Source organism: Morus notabilis, unplaced genomic scaffold (genome assembly GCF_000414095.1).
Source record: "Morus notabilis unplaced genomic scaffold, ASM41409v2 Scaffold220, whole genome shotgun sequence".
NCBI classification, from domain to species: domain Eukaryota; kingdom Viridiplantae; phylum Streptophyta; class Magnoliopsida; order Rosales; family Moraceae; genus Morus; species Morus notabilis.
In genome coordinates, this window is record NW_010362274.1 from 122,714 (window position 1) to 144,292 (window position 21,579).

At 41.0% G+C, this 21,579-nt stretch overlaps 1 non-coding gene across 1 annotated transcript; it reads left to right on the forward strand.

The window, feature by feature from the left end:
• The first annotated feature begins 15,238 nt into the window (after positions 1–15,238).
• Positions 15,239–15,345, forward strand: LOC112092241. Its single transcript, XR_002902498.1, has one exon. It is a non-coding gene; the product is annotated as a small nucleolar RNA R71 (small nucleolar RNA).
• Positions 15,346–21,579: the final 6,234 nt, after the last annotated feature.

Consider the following 21,579-nt stretch of genomic DNA (forward strand, 5'->3'; position numbering starts at 1 on the left):
TATCCGTATTTGTTCTCATTTTGAGGTAAGATCTAATTTCAAGGACGAAATTCCTTAAGGGGGTAGAGCTGCAACAACCTGAAGAATTAAACAGGTTTAATTATGCTAATTGTGATATATTAGTGTGCCTAATTCAAGTTTCTTAATTAATCATGTTTATTAAATATTTTCTCATCTCCAAGTTTTAAATAATTTTAAGAAACGTTAATTATTTTCAGTATTTGCAATTCCACCTCAGAAGTATGTGTACCACATACTTCCCTCCTTTTCTTTTTAATATCCTTTAATATTTATCCTTTATTTTCTTTCTTTCTCTTATTTCTTTCTCTCCCTTATGCAACTTTCTCTCTCTCTCAGAATACTCCCTCTCACTCTCTCATTTCTCTTTTGCCTATCCCTCTCTCAAAACTCACTCTCTCACTCTCACCGACACTTTCCTTCTCCTTTTCTTTTTAGTTTAAGTTTGATTTTGAATGAACTATGGTTGAAATCATGTTTAAATTTGGAGGTTTTGATTCTTGAACTTGATTTGATGATTGGAATCTAGTTTTCTTGATTTCCCACAAAATATCTTGAAATCGAACCCAAAAATGCAGGATTTAGTATTGTTCTTCATAATTCTGCCATTTTTCTTGGCCTGACAAACTTCCACCGATCGACCGGCCTCTACACAACCGGCCAACTGGTAGAGGTGAACTCTTCTGCCACCGATTGACCGTTGTGTACTCAATTTGACCCAAAAGTGTTTTAAAACTTTGTTTTGACCTCAAACTTCAATGGAGAACTAACTTAACTTTCTTTGAGATCTCAAAGTAGGTGGATTAGCCACATTAATCCTTGGTCCATTCTATTTTCTTGTTTGAGTTCCAAATTCTCAAAAAATCACAATTTGAATTATGAAATTTGCTTATAAACTTTGAGTTTGAGTCAAGGCACACTAGTATGATACAATTGTACATAATTAAGTTAGATTATTTAGACGTGAGGTTTAAACTCTAAACCACTATTTTGATTACGAAGCTAGCAGCACAATCGAACGTGGAGCTTCCAGAATAGACTGTTGGACAACATGAAGTTATCCGTTGACTAAATTTTCAATCGGTAGGATAGTTTTGTCTAGATCTTTGATAACCCTGTTTAAAATAACTTTGGCCTATGAAAATGTTTTAAAGCTAAAAAGTATTTGAAATTATTTAGATTTAAAGAAGAATTTCAAGTAATATTTTCTTGAAATAAGGTATTTTAAGAAATGGTAAAATGCATGATGGCCTGGATATCAAGGTATGGAGATCATATCCTTGGAGGCAGGTCCCAAAATCCATATAGGCCACTTCAGTTGTGATATCATGGCTTTACGATGAGGTAAGTGATTCTTCATGACCTTGAAATCACTTACTGTAATATGGAACTTGAGATTTATGATTAATTCCTTCATTTAAAGGATGTTTTGGTTCCGAATGATATGTTCGGACCTTATACTTTTGTTTATTGATTAAGTTTTATGAAATTATATCCTACTGGGCCTTTCACTCATTGTTTATTCTATTTTAAATGTATTAAACCCCTCAGAAGTGCCGAGTAGACGGTGATGCTAGAAGTAATGTCGAGTAGACGGTGATTACCGATGAGGTGAGCCAAACTCAGAAGTGAAAAGGCTGTGAAGTATTTTCTTCCTTGTTGTTTATCGCTAGGGCATGTATAATTCTATGGTTTGTAACCTTAATTCTACTAGACTGTGGTTGATGTCTATATTCAGTTATTTGCTTTGCTTATGTATGCTACAATATGAAATTCCTGTGGGGGAACCTGACATGATGCCAGAGGCTTAAATTTGGAATTTGTTTTATTATGGTTTTGTGAAATTCGCCTCACTCTTTCAAAAACTTAATTTCCTTAAAATAGTGGGGTTTGTTTAGAAATTCTTAATTGCTTATCGTTAAAAATGATTTTAACATTATTATATGTTTAACCACTTTCTTAATCCATATTTAATTTCTAAACAAGCATCCATGTCACCAACCTCTATTTTGGGGCGTGACATTTTGACACCAAAATCACAACAATCTAACAGTTAGATCATCGGAACCACCCTCCACCACAATGGCAATGGTGACAAGCTCTGTTCTCTGACAAGCGGTGGCAGATTCGGGCGGTTAAAGGTTGCTTCTTGCTATGCGTCTTCCTCTGAGCCCAATGGCACCGACGATGCCAAAACGAAGGCTGAAAAGGTGGATAACGGTGGGCGTCATGGTAGTCTAACTTCATGGCTTCGATGATGGCCCTCCAGTGAAAATTGATGAGTGAGATGACATGGGTTTTGTTCATCTCATTGATATGAGTCCATAGTGTCTAGAATCACCTCGATCGGAGGTCAGACGGTGAAGATATAACGATTAGAAGTTTCAGGTATTTTCATAACTTTAGTCGGCGAGTGTGGCTTCGTTAAAAGGAATTGGCGACCGTATGACACCATTCCGAGCTCAGCTTGACGAGAGCTTTCCATTGGTGTGGGAGGTGTCAAAAATGGACACCCAAATCTTCATTGGAGTGTTTTACTATGAATGGTGAAGAAAATAAAGAGAGAGAGAGTGTGAATGAGTGAGTAAGAGAGAGTGAACGTGAGAGAGAAGAGAAAGAGAGAAGGTATCTCTATAATTACACCACCTAACACATCAAATCGATGTCAAATCTCGTCCCTTGATCTTATCCTCAAAAACTCCTTTCAAACAGATAAAATTTATATTGATTGGAGGTAATTAGCTTAGCTGATGTAAATTAATCTACTACTTATAGTCCGATGCTAATCTCTGAGTAATTTAATGCCAATTTCAAATCTAAATCATGTAAACAATCAGATTGTTTCAAGTCAAAAAATTATTTCTAGACTAATTAAAATATTAACTTGACTTTTCTACATTTTACCTTGAAAATAACATAATTACTAACAATGTCAATTCTCGAGCTCTGCTAGCATTTTTTTAATAAAAAATGCTATTTGCGTAAATCTGGTTAAACTAATTTGGCAATTAAGGGTTGCATGAGTGTTAGAATGTTTCTCAGTACACTGTACTATACTTAGATATTCTTCTAATTAAAATTCTCAAGTTATTTTCATATTAAAATTCTTTCCGCCTTAAATCGCGATGAGAATTATCAATCGAATTATTTGATCACGAAGAGTGAATTTAACTTAAAACTTACTGTAGAATTTTGGAATATTAATATTTATTCCATAAATTCTTTATTCACGAAATCAAACATGATATTTTCTAAGAAAATTCTTGATTTAAATATGTAAATTACAATATTTAATTCTATGATTTTCTCGGTCATTACAAGCAAAGCTCCCTGTGTTCTCCCGAAAATGGCATTGGCAATTTGTCTCACTTGTGCCTCTAGGTTTTGAATGGACGCAGATTGGTTCTAGAAGGTTTGCTTAGGTTTGGTGATGAATTGATCAGTGCAGGTAGCAAGTTGGTTTGTAGTGGTAGCCAGCTGAGTGACTATATCTTCTTGTGAGGGCATCTTCTTTTGTGGTTGATGAAATCCAGGTGGGGTCTCACATTGTTTTGGTTCTAATTGTTATTCCAAGAAAAATTTGGATAGTTTCTCCATCCTGGGTTGTATGTGTTGGAATATGGGTTGTTTTGTGTCCGATTAAATTTTGACACGCAATTGGCTTATTCTAGTTGGGAAAGATTCTCAAAAGGGCTAATTGAACAATCAACATTGGTGTGATGGTGATTTTCAAAACTTAGAGGTGAGGTTTGAATGGAATTTGTCGACGGTCAAATTTCGCCAACAAAAACCGGCCGGGTTACCTCTTAGTTTCCCTTTGGATTACCGGCCTGTGTGTAGTGAACGTATGAGAATTTGTTGAATATGTGTGTTTATGTGTTTAACTAAATCAAGCATGGACAAAACAACACAAGGAATTTTATAGTGGTTCACTCTATAAAATTAGAGCTACATCCACGGTGATTTTGTATTTCTTTTAAGAAGATAACAATTTACAATAATTGCTCTTATTAACTCTCTTTTCTCTTTGCTGGAATCTCTTAACCCCTTCCTTACTGGGGGCCTTCCTCATTTTATACTGGGCTTCCTTCGCTTAGGGGGTTTCCTTCATAGGTGGGAGCACTCAAGTGCTCTTCCTTGGTAGGCCCAGACATAGCCCACTAATCAGCACTGTTCACTCAGCCAATTAGTCTCCTATTACGGCTCTGTGCTTCTACGTAATACTTTCCTGTCCCCTGTGGGGCAGTTTGAGAGCTTGCAATTAATGCCTGTAGACGTCTTTCACTTTTGCACGCAACCCGTCACGTCCTCTAAAGAACGTTCCCCTCATCATCAGCGCTGCTTAGCCCAATCGCCCTCTTTGGCGGTCCGTTCTGCAGTCGAGGGATCTTTGTGCCTTAATCTCGACGGCGCGATCTGTCGACGCCAGAAGGAATCGTCACCCTAATTTGGACTTCGTGCTTTGGGCTTTCCAGCGGAAGAGGAGAGAGCCGTAGACGTCGAGGGTTGTTGCTTGGCGGAGAGTAGTCAAGGCCACGTGTCGTATTATCGTTCGTCCACGTGTCTGTCACATTTTCCCACACAACAGCTACCCCCCAAGTCGAGGGCTCCTTTTAGGCGCCCTCGAGCTTAGGTTCGGTTATCCTTCCGTGCTTCGGGTGTGGGAAACTGGTCCCGAGCCTTCGTCCGCAATGATGGCCCAGGCGCTTTGGATTTCCTTCGGGGGACGCAACCGTCGCGTCGGTTGATTTCTCATGATGATGTACGGCTTTATTTCGAAAGGACGAACATGGACCCTTGGATCGCGACCTCTCGGTTTCCCGCCCTATTTTATCACCGTCAAATCCGGGCAGGATTCCCTTGCCGTTGGATTTTAAAACCTTCATCCAACGGTCAGGGTCGAGGATGTCCGTTCCTTTAAATACCCTCTACGAACTCGGGAACCATTTTTTCAAAACTTCAAACTCTCTTCGCACCTGTTGGACTGCTGCCTTCTTTGCCGGAATCCTTCCCCTCCAACCTCCAGTTTGTGCTTCTTGCTCTTTGAGGCGTATCGTGAAGTCGTTCTTACTTCAAGACTTTCCCGGAAATCCTTCTTCACCGGTAAGCCTTTCCACCCTCTGTCTGCTTTTCTTATTCACGGGCTCCTCATCTCCTTTTTGTTTAAGCCATGTGTATATATATATATATATAAAATGCGCGAAATGTAGAAGTTAGGGAGACTTACTCCGTTTTGTTTTTTCGCATTGGATAGTTCTGTCCCCATCTCTTTATTGTCTGTGCGCTTCTGGTTTCTGGGTTCTGGGGGACCCGAAATTCTATGAGCACTCGCCGTTACCATTCTCATATGAATGGTCGACGTCAAGTCGAGGCATTTGAGTAGTCGTTGCTTAGAATAGCCATCCTTTCTTCCTCTCGACGTTAGGATTTTAACTTAGCTTCTTGTCTTCAAAATCATCAGAACAATGGCCCAAAGTTCCCCCAGTCGAGAGGATTCTCCTGTCGTCCGTCCAGACCCCCCTTTTGTGGTGGAGATCTCATGGTCTTCTTCATCTTCCAGCGTCGACTCCGTGCTGAGGGACATTGAAGATGTCGAGGAAAGATATGAACCGGGCGACGACTTCGGAAGCGAATGTGGTAGCGTCGAACGGTTTTTGGACGAGATAGTTAAGTGGATCCCCTTCACGAGGGGCAGCGTAGGCGAGGTGGCTGCCGCGATGGTAGATGCCCCCCTGGCTGCCACGACTGGTGAGCCGGATAGGCCTTTCTTCACAGTCGACGTTGTGGCGTCGAGGGTTTGGAACAAAGATATCATCCGGGCAGTGAAGGAAGGATGCATCGATGGGAGGTGGTTTGAATACCTTCCCCCGGACATGCATTTTAGAACCAGCATGCCACCGACCGGATACCTTCCGGTCTATACTAGAGCGGTTACGGCAGGGATGACCCTCCCAGTTCATCCCTTTGTAAAGGACTACTGCCATTTTTATGGCATTTCCCCCGCATAGCTGGCACCAAACTTCTGGTACTGCTTTGCTGGCACCTGGATCCTGTGGCATCAACAGTTTGACATGGATCTCCCCCTAGATGAGTTTAGGTTCATGTACAGGCTTTGCCACGTTGCCAAGTACGAAGGGTGGTACTTCCTGAGCGAGCACGGGAGATCCCAGTCCAGGTTTGGCAAGCTAATCTTGGGCATCCCCTCGTCGTCACATGGGTGGAAACCCATGTTCTTTATGATACATGGCCCATTCAACTTTCATCCTGATGACCGCCTGCCCCGCCTAAGGTTGGTGCAGGCGTCGTTTGGAAATATGGGTGAGGTTTTGACTTTCTTTCTTTTTACCTTGCCCTGCTTTTTCTGTCCTTTTACTGACATTCCTTTCGCATTACAGTCAGTCAGGACCGGCTGAAGTTCTCTGGGAATAGCTTGGCGAGAATCGAGAAGGCCTTTTCGTATCCGTCCGAGGTTCGCTATATAGAAACCCTCATGTCCCAGGCCAACCTTCAAAGTGCCGGATTAATCCTTGATCTCCCAGATCCTTCGGACCTAGACGCCGTTCGCTCATACTTCCATTTAAGCGACGAGGGTAACTTCTGCTCTTGATGCCTTTATTTATTATGGCTTTCGTTTTCCAAATGCTGACTGTACCTTTGTCTCGTCATCTCCGTAGAGATGGCATCTTTGAGAATCCAACTCCCTGGCAGCCAGCAATCCGGGCCGAGCCAGCAGCCGCTGTCGAATCAACAATCCCCGCCAAGCCAACAACCCCCGTTGAAGGGAAAAGAGAAAGCTAGCTCTTCTTCCCACGTTCTGAGGAGCAAGAAGACCAAAGGCCCTTTGAGGTCGGAGACGGATCTTGTGCGAAAAAATAGGCTCAAGGAAAAAATGCCGGTGGCAGAGACATGGACGCCGACGGTCCCTATTCCTGACATCGACATTCCCCTGGCGCCGAGAGAACGCATACTTATTCCGGGGGCTAAAATCATGGATCCCAAGTTTCAAGTCCCGGATGTATTTGACGCCGAGATTGGGGTGATGCTAAAACTTCCCCCTTGCTTCTCCCTCATCTTTCAGGCTCTCTACGAGTCTTTCCTCGAGCTACACTAGGTTGCTGCCGCTCAGTCAACCTTGGTCGATCGTTAGCGAAAACAGATTTCCTTCCAAATCCACGTAAGATTTTGTTGAGAGCTTTTTTTTTTTTGGTTCGTCGTTCTGCATTTTTGTTTTTCTGACCTTCAACTTTTCAGAGCCTGGTCCTTTCCATCCTTAACCTCCTTGACCTCGTTAGGGTTGAGGAGCGCGATAAGGCGATGGACGAAGTGGAAGCCAAGCTCAACTCCCTTGTTACCGACGCCAAAAAACAGCTAGATGATGCCGTCGAGAAGAAGGACGTGGCCTTGGCCAAGTTGGTGAGTTTGGAAGACAAACTGGCAAAGTTGAAGACTGAGGTCAAGGATCTCACGAAGCGGGCGGATCTGTCCAATAAAAAGTTGTCTGAAGTAGCTAAGGAAGCGAATAGGCGTTTCGCTGAGGGGAAGACTGAGGGGAAGAGGGAAGCTGAGGCAGAAGCTGCATTTTCCTTCGACGCCAGGCGCGTTGAGATTATTAAGGAGTTCAAGGCTTCTTCAGAGCTTACTGACATCCGCACCAGGGATTTTCAATCTGCGGGTCAACAAATTGTCGACCTGATCAAGAAGGAGCGTCTTAAGTGGGACTTGAGCTTCCTTTATAACTCTCTTCCTCCTGTTGGCGACGACAACGTTTCCCTGCCTAGTGACGGTGAAGAATCGGCGGCTGGCGGCGAGGCCTAAACTGATTTTTACCTGTCTCTCTTTTGTTTGTAACTTATTGTTGATTCGGACATCTTTTATTTTATATGCACTTTATATATAAAAGATAACAGATTTAATTTATACCTTGATTTGCACTTGCTGCTTTCATAGAAAATTCCTTAGAATTTTACTAAGTCTTTGCCTTTCGTCCTTGGAAGATTTGACGCTGATTTCACCCCTTGGGGTTGTCGTTTTAGAAAATCCCTTAGGATTTTGCTAAGTGTCTGTCTTTTCTCCTTGGAGAATTTGACGTTGATTTCACCCCTTGGGGTCGTCGCTTTAGAAAATCCCTTAGGATTTTGTTAAGTGTCTGTCTTTTCTCCTTGGAGAATTTGACGTTGATTTCACCCCTTGGGGTTGTCGTTTTAGAAAATTCCTTAGAATTTTGCTAAGTCCTCGTCTTTCCTCCTTGGAGGGTCTGACGTCGATTATACCTCTTGGGGTTGTCGTCTTAGAAAATTCCTTGGAATTTTGCTAAGTCTTCGTCTTTTCTCCTTGGAGGATCTGACGTCGATTGCACCCCTTGGGGTCGTCGTGTCATTTTTTAGTGATCCATGGACCTCTGTCCCCCCATGTCTGTTTAATATAACCTTGGTTTTTTAAGCAGACATGTTATTAAGGGGTGAATTCTTCTCTTTTTGCAAACATATCAATTTATTCAATTTGTAAAGAATGTACAATTGAGATATGTAAGAATTTCATACACTATTGGTAGTACAGCCTTAGCTGTTCTGCATTCCACGGGTGTTGAATCCTTTTGCCGTCGAGGCTCTCCAAAATGTAGGTGCCGGGGCGTAGCACTTCCCTTATGCGGTACGGCCCTTCCCAAGTTGGGCCCAGTCGACCAGTATTTTTGGGTTTCATGCTCTGCGTTACCCTTTTTAATACTAGGTCTCCTGGGACGAACCTTCTCTGCCGAACTTTCTTATTGTAGTATCGCGTTGTTCAGGGAGCACCGCCTCGACACCATACGCCATGGAGATGGGTGTTTCACCCGTGGTAGTTCGGCTCGTCGTTCTGTATGCCAATAGGACCTTGGGAAGTTCCTCGGCCCATTTCCCTTTCAAATCGTCGACTCTCTTTTTTAAGGTATACTTTAATATTTTATTGACCGCCTCGACTTGTCCATTTGATTGTGGATGGATTGGTGCCGAGAAGTCTTTCCAGATGCCCAAGCTATCGCAGAATCTGCGTGTTGAGGTGTTGTCGAACTGCTTTCCGTTGTCGGATACTATCGAGTGGGGAACCCCGAACCTGCATACGATGTGGTCCCACATGAATTTGGTGCAGGCTGCTTCCGTGGTTGTAGTTTGAGCCTTTGCCTCTGCCCACTTTGTGTAGTAGTCTACCGCAACGATTGCAAACTTTAATCATCCAGGTGCAAGATGTAATGGCCCGATCAGGTCAACCCCCCATTTGGCGGTCAACCCCCCATTTGGCGAAAGGCCATGGACTGAGAATGGAAGTTAAATTTTCTAGGGGTGCTCTAGGAATTGTGGCATACCTTTGGCATTTATCGCAACGTCGGGCGTACTGAAAAGCGTCCTTTTTTAGCGTGGGCCAGTAGTATCCTTGCCTTAAAACCTTTAGAGCCAGAGACTGTCCCCCAGTATGGTTACCACAGACTCTTTCATGGATTCTTGGATGACCTTCTGGGCTTCAGCATCACCCAGACACCGCTGTAGAGGTGTTGAATAGCCTCGTAGCAGCTCTATACCTGATCCGTCTGGCTTCATCTTTATTATCTGGCAGTTGTGCATCCATTAGGTATTGGATGAGCGGTGTCATCCAATTTCCACCTGCTTGGACGATTAATGCCTTAGCTTATTCTTCAATGGTCGGCCGCTCCAATTCTTCGATGGGAATGACCCCCAGGGTGTTGGAATCTTTTAAAGATGCTAGTTTTGCCAGGGCGTCGGCTTTTGCTTTTTCGGCCCGTGGTATCTGAAGTATTTCGTAATTTTTGAACTTAACGAGTTCTTCCTTTACCTTTCTCAAGTACGCTCCCATCTTCTCACCGCGCGCTTGGTATTCTTCCTTTACTTGCGCGACGACCAATTGAGAATCGTTGAAGACGCTGAGCCTTTCGATCTTCAGGTGGCTGGCTAATCGTAGTCCGGCAATTAGTGCTTCATATTCCGCCTCATTGTTCGACGCCTTGAATTTAAATCGAACCGCCGAGGTAATCTTGTGGCCTTCGGGGCTGATTAACAAGACGCCGGCTCCTGACCCGTTTTCACTCGACGCCCCATCCACGTAGAGCTTCCATTTTGTAACCTTGACTTCTCCAGATGCGGTGGGAGCTGGTCTGTGAGAGAACTCAGCCAGAAAATCGACGAGCGCTTGGCCCTTGATCGCAGTTCTTAGCACGTATTTTATGTCGAACTGGCTTAATTCTACCGACCATTTGACGAGTTGACCGGAAGTTTCGGGCTTTTGTAGAGTCTGTCTCGGCGGGTGGTTTGTGAGAACCCGTATTGTGTGAGATTGGAAATAGTGCCGAAGCTTCCTTGAAGCCACCATCAGGGCGAGGGCTAGGCGCTCCATTTCGCTGTATCTTGACTCGGCGTCGATGAACCTCTTGCTCACATAGTAGATCGGCAATTGCACCCTCTTTTCTTCTCTTACTAATATGGAGCTTACGGCGTGTTAGGACACGGAGAGGTATAGGCTAAGCTCCTCGTCGACGTTTGGTTTTGACAAAATTGGGGGCTTGCCCAAATGCTCCTTCAATTTCTGGAAGGCCTCTTCACATTGTGGTGTCCACTCAAAGCGCTTGCTTCCTTTCAAAGCGTCGAAGAATGGGACGCATTTGTCAGTTGCTTTTGACATGAACCTGTTTAGGGCAGCGACACATCCTGTTAATCTTTGCACTTCCTTTGGCTTTGTTGGGGACCGCATATCCTGGAGGGCTTTGATTTTCTCAGGGTTAGCTTCAATCCCACGGTTGCTGACCATAAAACTAAGGAATTTTCCCGACCCAACTCCAAAGGCACATTTCTGGGGATTGAGTTTCATGTGGTATTTTCTTAACACACCAAACATTTCCCCCAGATGATTGACGTGATGGCTGGCCCTAGTGCTTTTTACAAGCATATCGTCGACGTAGACCTCCATCGTTTTGCCGAGCTGTTGAGCGAACATTTTATTCACAAGCCTCTGGTAGGTAGCCCCTACATTTTTCAGGCCGAAGGGAATCACCTTGTAGCAGTAGAGGCCCCTATCGATTATGAAGGATGTGTGCTCCTCGTCGACTGGATGCATGGGGATCTAGTTATATCTGGAGTAGGCGTCCATAAAGCTCAGCATCTCATGCCCTGCCGTGGCGTCGACCATTTGGTCTATTTGAGGGAGTGGAAAACCATCCTTTGGGCAGGCTTTGTTGAGATCGCTGAAGTCGACGCATGTCCTCCAGTTCCCGTTGGGCTTGACCACTAGAACGGGGTTTGATACCCAACGTGAGTAATGGGCCTCCCTGATGAACCCATTATTGATCAGCTTGTTGACCTCTTCTTTTAGCGCTTCATACCTCTCTGGGTTCATCGATCGACGTTTCTGGCGCTTGGGCGGATATGAGGGGTCAACGTTTAGGGAGTGACATATTACCTTGGCGTCGATCCCTTCCATGTCGGAATGATTCGAGGCGAAGATATCTAAGTTCTTCCTGAGGAAGTTTTCAATCTCAACCTTAAGTGATGAGGCTAAGCCCGAGCCCATTTTTAGCACTTTGGTGGACTCGCCTTCATCAACTTGGATTTCCGCCAACTGCTCGACGGGTTGAGACCATTTGACTTCCTCTTGGATCCTGGGGTCTATGTCCTCGACGAGGCTCTGGTGAACCATCCTTGTCTCATGTCTTCATGGCTGGTTATATCCGCGCAAGGCATCAGAGTATGCAACCCTAGCTTCATACTGGTTGCTCTTCATTTCGCCCACACCATTTGGGGTAGGGAACTTAACCTTTTGGTGGTAAACGGAAGTTATGGCCCTTAGCGCCTGAAGGGTTGGTCTTGCGATCACGGCGTTGTATTGGGAGCCTCCTTTTATAACCACAAAGTTGGCCATTGTGGTAGCCTGTCGGGGGTTTTTTCCAGCGGTTATAGGCAACCGGAGGGTCCCCTGGGGGATGACGGAGTCCCCAGTGAAACCATATAGCGGCCTGGAGGTTTTTTCCAATTGTTCCTTTTGGATCCCCATTTTCTCCAAGCAGTCGGAGTAGAGAAGGTCCACCGAGCTCCCATTGTCCACCAGGATTCTGCACACGGTGTGGTTTCCTATCATGGCTTCCACCACCAAGGCGTTGTTGTGGGGGAAATGAACCCCACTGGCGTCATCCTCGTTAAAGGCTACGTCGGTGTGACTGTACCTTGGGTTTTTCGCAGCGGAGACGCTCCAGAATCGCTCCTGATAAACCCCCTGGCCTCGTGGGCGTAGTCCTTCTAAGACCTCCTTGAGTCTCCTCCTATATAAGGACCGCCGAGGACAGTCCGTATGACGCCGACGGGTTATCGGTCTTCTGGGGGCTGGTTATCCCCCCGGCGCAGACCGTCATTTTGCCCTCCGCGGCCGTCATTTCGGGGTCTCCGTTCGGCCCTGAACTCTTGTAATCTCCCCTCATGGATCACTCTTTCGATCTCATCTTTGAGGTCAGCGCAATCGTTGGTGTGGTGGCCGACATCGCCGTGGTGGCCAACATCACCGTGGAACCTACAAAATTTCTTCTGGTTCCTTCGGCTGGGATCTGACTTCATCAGTTCCGGTCGGGCGCAGCAATTCCCGCGGCCGACCTGATTGAAGACCTCCTCGACTCCTATCGTTAGCTCATGGTAGGAATCGTATTTCTGGAACAGTCGAGGCTTACGGGTATCCTCTTGCCTCGGCTTCTTAGCTTATGGAGCGCTCGTCGTCGCGGCGGGCTGCTTGTCTCCGTTTCCTCCACCTCGACGCTTCTTCCCCTCCTGTTTCACAGGCGTCGACCCTTGTTCGGTTCCTTTATTTTTGTTGGACCTTTGCTCGGGGTCGTTTACGTCCGCCTCTTCGGCGTTGATGTACCCCTGCGCTCGCGCCAAAAACTCCCTGTAGCTGGATGGAGGTTTCCGGTTCAGCTCTCTTTTGTACGGGATAATTTTCTTCATGCTAGATAAGGCCCCCATCAAGGCCTCTCTATCTGTTATATCCATCGTGGCGGCGACAGCTTCCCCATATCTCGCGAGTCATTCCCTTAGTGACTCGTTCGGCTTTTGGTATATCGTCGTCAGATTCTGCTTTGGGGTGACATACTTTTTGACCCCTATGAATTGGAGGGAAAACGCTTCCTTCAACTCGTCCCAGCTCAAGATAGAGTTTGGCCTCAGCGTCCGGAACCATCTTTGGGCAGAATCTGTCAAATGGTTTCGAAAGGCTCGGCACATGATCTTCTCGGTATAACCGTGCAAGAGCATGTGCCCTGTGTACATCTCCAAATGGTCATCGGGATCCCCTCGCCCATCATACAGTGAGATTGACGGTGACCTGTATTTATCGGGGAGAGGGGGCACCATTATTTCTTTGGTAAATAGATGGTCATGTGTGCAGCTGGGCGTGATGTCGACGTTTACCACCTCAGCCACACGACCTATATTCTTTTTTAGGCCCGCCATGTCACCCGTCAATCTTTGCTCCAGGCTGGCCATACGTTCCATGATGGCGCGTGCTTCTTCTGTCGAAATGGCCGAGCCGGCTACTCTCGACGCTTCTGCCCTCTGAGCGTTGGGTCCGCCTTGGGCCTGGCCGCCTGCCTGTACCGATCCTGAGTCTCCTGGCGGGTTTCCACCTGGATTCTGGGATAGTACCTCGGGGTTTCCTGGACCTCCTGGTACCCAGTCCTCGGGAGCTCAGAGTCCGGCGGCCCCCAAGCGGCTGCCAGAGGATTGGGAAGGCCGAAGCCTAAGAGGGCCCCGGTGATTCTCACTATCTCCGGTTCCCTCTTGGATATGTGGGTGGTCATCGTGGTTCAAATTTTCTGCCATGGCAGGTCCCTGCGGCCTCGGGGCGTCTTCTAATGGTGGCATGGAGTTCCTTCCATCTAAGCGCTCAACCACGGTCATTAGCCCACGTACCAGCTCGGTTAGAGTGGTTAGTTGGGCTTGCATCTGCATCGGATCCAGCCGTGGTGCGTCTAGAGGTGGGACTTCGTTTCCGACCGGGCGTAGATCTTCTTCCATCCCGCTATTCCCTGGATGGATGGCGGTTTATAACTATGTTGTTCGGGGTCGAACGCTTTCGGTCCCCAGTGGAGTCGCCAATTGTTGATGGTCAAATTTCGCCAACAAAAACTAGCCGGGTTACCTCTTGGTTTCCTTTTGGATTACCGGCCTGTGTGTAGTGAACATATGAGAATTTGTTGAATATGTGTGTTTATGTGTTTAACTAAATCAAGCATGGACAAAACAACACAATGAATTTTATAGTGGTTCACTCTATAAAATTAGAGCTACATCCACTGTGATTTTGTATTTCTTTTGAGAAGATAACAATTTACAACAATTGCTCTTATTAAATCTCTTTTCTCTTTGCTGGAATCTCTGAACCCCTTCCTTACTGGGGGCCTTCCTCATTTTATACTGGGCTTCCTTCGCTTAGGGGGTTTCCTTCATAGGTGGGAGCACTCAAGTGCTCTTCCTTAGTAGGCCCAGACGTAGCCCACTAATCAGCACTGTTCACTCAGCCAATTAGTCTCCTATTACGGCTCTGTGCTTCTCCGTAATACTTTCATGTCCCCTGTGGGGCGGTTTGAGAGCTTGCAATTAATGTCTGCAGACGTCTTCCACTTTTGCACGCAACCCGTCACGTCCTTTAAAGAACGTTCCCCTTGTCGTCAGCGCTGCTTAGCCCAATCGCCCTCTTTGGCGGTCCTTTCTGCGGTCGAGGGATCTTCGTGCCTCAATCTCAACGGCGCGATCTGTCGACGCCAGAAGGAATCGTCGCTCTAATTTGGACTTCGTGCTTTGGGCTTTCCAGCGGAAGAGGAGAGAGCCGTAGACGTCGAAGGTTATTGCTTGGCGGAGAGTAGTCAAGGCCACGTGTCGCATTATCGTTCGTCCACGTGTCTGTCACATTTTCCCACACAACAGAATTCAACTTCACGCTTCTAAGTTGTTACGTCAGAGTTGCCACTTGAGCTGTTAAAGCCGTGATTGCATCTATCTCGTGTATCCCCATGGCTTTCTTTTGTGTTGAACGTTCTGAAGGTCATTGGTGGTTATTTGAAGCCATCTCCTCCAACAATTTGTACGCTTCATTGAATGTTTTCCTTAAAAGAGCAACTCCAGCTGCAACGTCTATCATGGTCTTGATGTTTCTATTTAGACCATTGTAGAAGGTTTGTATTTGCATCCAATCAGGAATTCCATGATGAGGACACCTTCGTAGCATAACGTTGTATCTCTCCTAAGCTTCATACAGAGTCTCCATGTCATGTTGAGCAAACTGAAAAATTTGACTTCTCAATTTTACAGTTTTTGTAGGAGGAAATTAAAGTATTTCGTCATAAATTTTTGAGCTAAGTCCTTCCATGTGGAGATACTTCCTTAAGGGAGGGAATTTAGCCAACTTTTTACTTTGTCTCTCAGAGAAAATGAGACAATTCAAAGTTTTATGGCATCATCAGTAAAGCCATTATGTTTGAAAGTGCCATAGATTTCAAGAAAATTGACTATGTGAACATTTGGATCATCAGTAGGCAGACCACTAAATTGGACAGAGGTTTGGATCATTTGAATGGTTGAAGGTTTGACTTCAAAGTTGTTAGCCACTATGGGTGGTCTAACAATACTAGTGGCAGATACAATTTTTGATCTGTTTCGGATATCTCCTAACAGGACTCGGAACTCCTCCTCCAGATTTTAAACTTATAAACTAAAAATTATAAACTTTGAAATTTACACTGGAATTACTAAAACAAAGATTTTTCTTTTTTTTTAATTTCTAAAGAGCTCTAAGGCTCGAGGGATCCATTGAAGAGTTGGGGAAGCAATCTATTTATAGGCTTTGGAATGCAGATGAGTCCAATGCATAGATGTTGTAGAGTCACAGAGCAGGCACAAAAGGTCCATGGGTGGTTTAGCAGGTGAAATGATTTTGCAAGTTGCCTTCTTTAGAATTTTTTATTTTTTTATTCTTTTTCTTGCTCCGAAATCACCCTCAAAATCTAATATTTTTGACTTAATCCAGTGCGGCAAGGACTACGTGAAACGGGATTTCTATTGGCCATCAGAAACAACAAACATTTTAAATTGATCCAGACCATTGATTTAATAAGCATAACACGTGGCGCAACTGGATTAGTAGGAGAAAGTAAGCTCATATAGACTGGCTCATATGGGATCAAACACAAGAAAGATGTTTTCTAACATGTGAGGCCCGCTGATGTTTCCTTGCCTACTCACTCTCTTCCCCTGGAGAGTGTAATGCACTCTCCAATCCTGGTCGTCTAAGTGTTTCGATCCAACATATGTGATTCAAGCTGAAAATAAAATAAAAATAAAATAGACATTATTATATTCATAATATAAAAACCTAATATAATATAATATAATATATATTATTTATTTATAATAATATTATATTGTTATATATATACACGCACACAAAAACACACATATATATTATATTATATAAATATTTATTTATACAAATTAAAATAAAATAAAAATAAAATACATAAAAATCTAATAAAACCAAAATAAAAGAATAATTAAAAGAAACTAAAATAAATTAAAATCTTGAGAATTAAGCTTGTTTTTGCACAAAATTAGAAGTAAAATAACTCCATTTTGTAGAGTTCTCAAAAATATCTCTTTAAAGTGAAAGGGATAAAGTTTTTTAAGAGGGTAATTTTAATTAGTCTAGTGACTTAAGGGAGTAGGATATGTAATTCTCTCCCTTGGTTTACCACCAACCTCACAAGTCCATAAGCAGAGTTGGCAACTTGGCGCTCCATGGGGGTGAAGGGAGCAACAGGAATTCACCTGAAAATTATGTGTTCATTGAAATTTGATAAATACTAGTTTAGGTACAGATGCATTGCATTATTGAGTTTTCATTGAATTTTTATAACGTAGAATATGAACAATAATATATAAAAAAAAAATACTTTAAAACTCAAAAAGAGTACATCAGTAATTCTACACTTGACTCCACCATTCTTTTACAATTGGTTTTCAGGGGAAAAAGGAGTGCATGTTGATAGTAGTTTAAGGTTACATTCAATTACAGAAATACAATGAAACATTCTAAATAATAAGATAATAAAATAAAAAAATAAAAGAGTTGAAACTTAAAAAAAGAAAAGGAAAAAAAAAAGGTAAATCACTTAAAACTTATCGTTTTGGACTACTGTAATAAACATAAATTATGAGATAATAAAAAAAGGAGTTGAAGTTAAAAAAATGAAAGACAAAAAGGTAAAACGCTTCAAACTCGACGTTTTTGGACTTCTATAGGATGAACAATAACTATAAATCCACTTGTTTATATATTTGGCATTAGAATTTAGGATAGGATTAGGGATTTAAAGGGTATGGAAAACAAAAGAAATAAATAAAGAGAGTTAAAGGAGAGGGGGAAAAAAAAGAATTACAAGAAGAGGTGCGGAAAAGAAAAAGGAAAAAAAAAAAGTAAGAGTTAAAAGAATAATAATAATAATAAATAAATAAACAAAGCAAAGAGAAGAAGAAGAAGGAGGGAAAAAAAACGGTGTTTTTTGTTACTAAAAGTGAACACTGAATTTATATGGACTCTTTTAATATAGTTGAGATTAAGATTAACATATGAAACTTACCCATTTTATTCTATGGTTAAATAAACTTTAAATTTACTCTCATCAAATCCCACGATAACATTTTTATCAATATTATTTTTAAATTTGTATAACGCTTACTAACTTTTTAGTTTATGAATTCATTTCAATGCTTACAAATCCTCTTTTAAATTAAAATTCTGTTATCAACAATTATAATAAATATGCCCTTTTACGTAAGGATTCTAAACTAGGTTATTAGATATAATTATGCAAACGTACATTATTTTTGTGTAAAGATTTGGGAAATACTAGAGAATAAAACGATAAAAAAAAAGGAATGTTTTTAATTCACTTCCTAATTTTTAATTGACTAAAAGAAAATTTGTTTTTTTATACATCTCATATTGATGTATTAAACAGTTATCAAATTATTGCCTTAGTTCTTCAAAAACAAAAACTATGTACAGTCAAATCTTTCAAGACTTAAAAAAAAAAACTATGGACAGTCAAGTCTTTCAAGACTTTGTGATGCTTCATGTTATCTTCCTCTCCTTAAATTAACTAGTATGTATGGCCACTGATTGATTTTCTTAGAAAATTCTCCAACCAATCATTTTTGGCTATTGTGTTCTAAGCTATAAAGATGAAAAAAAAAAAAAATCTAGATGAAGGCCAAAACATATATCTCAATAAAATACACCACTAAATATGTATTCATAGAACAAAATAATTGATTAAAGTTTGAGTCCAACTGAAACCTTATTTGTGTTCTCCTGCAAGAAGGAATGCCACATGTCACTGTCTAATTAACTGAGTAATTTTTCTTTAATAAAAGTTTATCTATATAATAACCAATACCCAATTTTAGTTTTAATTTATTTATATTTACTTTAACAATTAAAGTTAATTTTTTTTTCTATTCTTATAAGAACTATTTATTTTTATCTAATAAAATAAATTACTATTACACATTATTTCTTTTACAATTTAAATAAATACTTTTTCTGAAATTAATATAAATCGTGTACTATAAAAATATATGCAACCCAAATGGCCACATATATCAGTGTTTACGGAAAGCATGTGCCAAAGTGTTCCAAACACTATTAATATTTAATTGGTGTCAACTTGGCACAAGGAGATTGCTGCGCGAATTTCTGTCAGCCGGGGGGAGACCGAAAATTCTCCCAAAATATTCAATTAATTCATTCTAGAGAATCAGGGAGCTATCAGGGGAACCATATATACATATATAATTTAAGCTCTAATTATTATTTTTAATCTAGTTATGCCTATAATTAAATTAACATAAGGCTTTCTATAAACACCCTCTTCAAATTTAGTAATTTAGTCTTTATTCTAACTTTTTCTTGACAATTGACCATTTCAACTTTTAAATCTCTATAATTAAAGTCTAATAAAAAACGACGTCTTTTTTTTTTTTATAATTTTGATCACGTGACACACGTGTGAACGTCTGTTTAGGGCAATAACCCTTAGAAATTAATAGTTTTTTTTGTTTTTCAAGAGTTGGTTATTACAACTGATTAAATAACTCTAAAATCAATATAACCGAACAAATAAGGCGAGAAAACAGCTTTTATTATTTTCAACATGTTCACGTGTATGTCATGTGATCAAAATCGTAAAAAAAAAAAAAAAAAGAAAGACATTGCTCTTGATTGGATCTTAATTGTAAAGATTTAAAAATTAAAAGGTTCAATTACTAAGAAAAAAAATAATGACCAATTTACAAAATTTGAAAAGTTCATAGGTGTATGTAAATAAATAAATAAACCTTAACATAATTGTTAATTATATACATAAATTTCAATAAATCTATAAAATGACAATTTTAAGGAGGAGAAAAAGAAGAAATTAAAAGACACCAAAGAAGAAGAAAGAACATCGAAAGAAGAAAAAAAAAGTTTTGATTCAAACCTATGTGGAAAAATATATAATTTGCGGTTATAAATTTGTTGCAAATCAAATTAGAGAAAGAAAATCAAGTAAAATAAAAACTATATGTGTGTGTATATATATTCTATATGTGCCTAATTTCGACTGGCCTATAAACATGGAGCCTCAAAGATTCACCAGCCACATAACAAAAAAGGAGGTTCAGTTTCCATATACCATTGTCGTCGGATCTAGGACACCTGAAAGAACAATCCAGAAAAAACTTTAATGCTCCAAGAATCTGTATCTACTATACACCTCACAAACAATATTAAGGATGCTTCAGCAGCCTAACACGTGTTACACAAACTTAATCTTTAAATCCACTTTTACTTATAAAAGCAAAGAGTTAAAAGAATAAAAAAAAAATTAATATAAACTTGTTTCTTAAAAACAGTTCTAGCTAGTGGGTTACCATGTGCAAAAGGCCAGAGGTTGGTAGTCCACAGAAGGAAAGAAACCCAGTTCTTGGAATCCCTAAAAGGTTGTGAAAGAAAGGGAAAAAAAAAAAAAAAAAATTAAAATAATATTAATTGGTGATGGAGGGACGATGGAATGCCACATCCTCCTCTTGTCAACCATTCACAATTCGTACACCTTCTTTGATGTTTAATCATAAATTAAGCCAATTGATTAAGCTTCAATCAAGTGTACTGTAGAATCTTGATTATTGTTTAATCAAAATTAAAGATACTGACTTAGCTGTTTGGAGATTTCTTGCTCTTATAATTAGTATGGGGAATAACCCTTAATTACTTTATATATGTTGGTGCATATGTGTTTCGGTGTGGACTTTAACTTTACTGAAAGTGACAAGCTACCCCTAGTGAGTGAGCGTTTGCCCTTCCTATTGGAAATATTAAAAAAGTTCTCCCTCTTTTTTTATTTAATTTATTTTCGGGTTTTCTTTTTAAGTATTTGACTACCATATTATTCCTTTTTTTTTTCCTCGACCGGTAACGGGTAAGATGTGAGTTAGGTTAGGTTAAAATCACTTGCCTTGCATTTTCTTTCCGCTGCCACGTGGAACATACACTCTCTCACTGTATGATTATGACCCCGTTTATTTCACCGATTTGAATTTAAAATTCGAGTTTTGCTTCAGTAAAAAGCTCTCAGAAACAGTCACATCTAACTTTTTTGCTACAGTAAAAAGCTTTCACATAAAGTCACATCTCAACTCGAATTAAAAACTTGAATCAGCAAACTAAACGGACTTATCTCAAATTCAGAAGAATCATATGATGAATATATGATATATGGGCTAGGTTCACAATTAAGTGCCTCTAAACCTTGAACTTTGAGAATAGTATATATATATACATATATATATATATATGTATGTATATGAATATGTATATATGTACACTAGAGTTGAAGTCATAATCCACTAAGATAATGGCTTAAATTAAGGCGTAATTCAAGGGGTTGTTGAAATCTAAGTTTGTTATTTATTAATGTAAAGTTATAAGAAAAAAATAATAATGTTTATAGCGTACGTCTCACATGGCAAACCATGCGTTGATGGCTAATTAAAGATTTTGGATGACAATCAATGAAAAATTATAGCACGCATTTAGAGGTGAAAGCGTGAAGAGTTTAGCATGGTGGGAGGGAAACATGGAAGGTTACTGTGTGTGGCATATACAACACAAACAAAGCACTAGTCTTCAAGGAAGAAAGAGTCAAGAGACCTCTATATATATAATATATAAATATTCTATAGAACTATAAAATTCATATATATATATATATGTGTATGTATGTATATTTGTGAGAGAGAGACATTGATCACACACGTCCCTAAATATCAATATATGCAACTGTTGACGGTAAAATTTAGCCAACTAAAGATTAACTCTTCGGGAACACTTGTAGACGTTTTTCACGGATTAATCAAGGATTATGATTGCAGAAAAATAAAGAACACAGAAATTTGTAGTTGTTCGGCAAGAACTCTTTGCATACGTCTTCTTGCAGATACA